We start from the raw sequence: 386 nt of genomic DNA, 5'->3' as shown, positions 1-386 counted from the left end.
AAACAGCGAAACAGACAACAGACAATCCAACTACATTCTCACACACTAAACTAACATGAAAATACAGAAGCAAAATTATAATCTCGGAAAAGTAAAACAAATCCAACAGACAAACAACAAAACACAGAAGATAATTTTGCACACGTACGCATAGGATCAACACCGCGATTGCAACCACTGCAATGCATAAACCACAGACTCAGGCGCATTTGCTGGTAATGTTGCATAAATATTGTTTTGTAGATTGCACTGCGTATGCAATGTGCAACATTTTACAGATGTTTGGAATAGAGGTGAAATTAGGTGTTTCACAGGCATGGTTATAACGTAAGTTCATGCAAGAGATTGTCAACTATTTCTAATCATTTCTACTTTGCATTAGTCAA

At 36.3% G+C, this 386-nt stretch overlaps 1 protein-coding gene across 1 annotated transcript in view; it reads right to left on the bottom strand.

The window, feature by feature from the left end:
* LOC119594673 (nephrin-like) overlaps nt 1-386 on the bottom strand; it is a gene marked incomplete at both ends in the record, with an annotated part of 83,507 nt that overhangs the window by 20,086 nt on the left and 63,035 nt on the right.

Source organism: Penaeus monodon, chromosome 34, assembly GCF_015228065.2.
Source record: "Penaeus monodon isolate SGIC_2016 chromosome 34, NSTDA_Pmon_1, whole genome shotgun sequence".
Classification (NCBI taxonomy): domain Eukaryota; kingdom Metazoa; phylum Arthropoda; class Malacostraca; order Decapoda; family Penaeidae; genus Penaeus; species Penaeus monodon.
This window is presented reverse-complemented; position numbering and strand designations above follow the sequence as displayed.